At 42.4% G+C, this 483-nt stretch overlaps 1 protein-coding gene across 1 annotated transcript in view; it reads right to left on the bottom strand.

Annotated features, from left to right (window-relative positions):
* Positions 1 to 483, bottom strand: part of CDH23 (cadherin-related 23) — a 409,549-nt gene that overhangs the window by 214,284 nt on the left and 194,782 nt on the right. The gene's annotated exons all lie outside the window — the stretch shown is intronic.

Genomic DNA, 483 nt, shown 5'->3' with positions numbered 1-483 from the left:
CTCAGCCTTCTTCACAGTCCAACTCTCACATCCATACATGACCACAGGAAAAACCATAGCCTTGACTAGATGAACCTTTGTTGGCAAAGTAATGTCTCTGCTTTTGAATATGCTATCTAGGTTGGTCATAACTTTCCTTCCAAGGAGTAAGCGTCTTTTAATTTCATGGCTGCAGTCACCATCTGCAGTGATTTTGGAGCCCCCAAAAAATAACTGACACTGTTTCCACGGTTTCCCCATCTATTTCCCATGAAGTGATGGGACCGGATGCCATGATCTTCATTTTCTGAATGTTGAGCTTTAAGCCAACTTTTTCACTCTCCACTTTCACCTTCATCAAGAGGCTTTTGAGTTCCTCTTCACTTTCTGCCATAAGGGTGGTGTCATCTGCATATCTGAGGTTATTGATATTTCTCCCAGCAATCTTGATTCCAGCTTGTGTTTCTTCCAGTCCAGCGTTTCTCATGATGTACTCTGCATATA

The sequence above is a fragment of the Bison bison genome, unplaced genomic scaffold, assembly GCF_000754665.1.
Source record: "Bison bison bison isolate TAMUID 2011002044 unplaced genomic scaffold, Bison_UMD1.0 scf7180017864309, whole genome shotgun sequence".
Classification (NCBI taxonomy): domain Eukaryota; kingdom Metazoa; phylum Chordata; class Mammalia; order Artiodactyla; family Bovidae; genus Bison; species Bison bison.
This window is presented reverse-complemented; position numbering and strand designations above follow the sequence as displayed.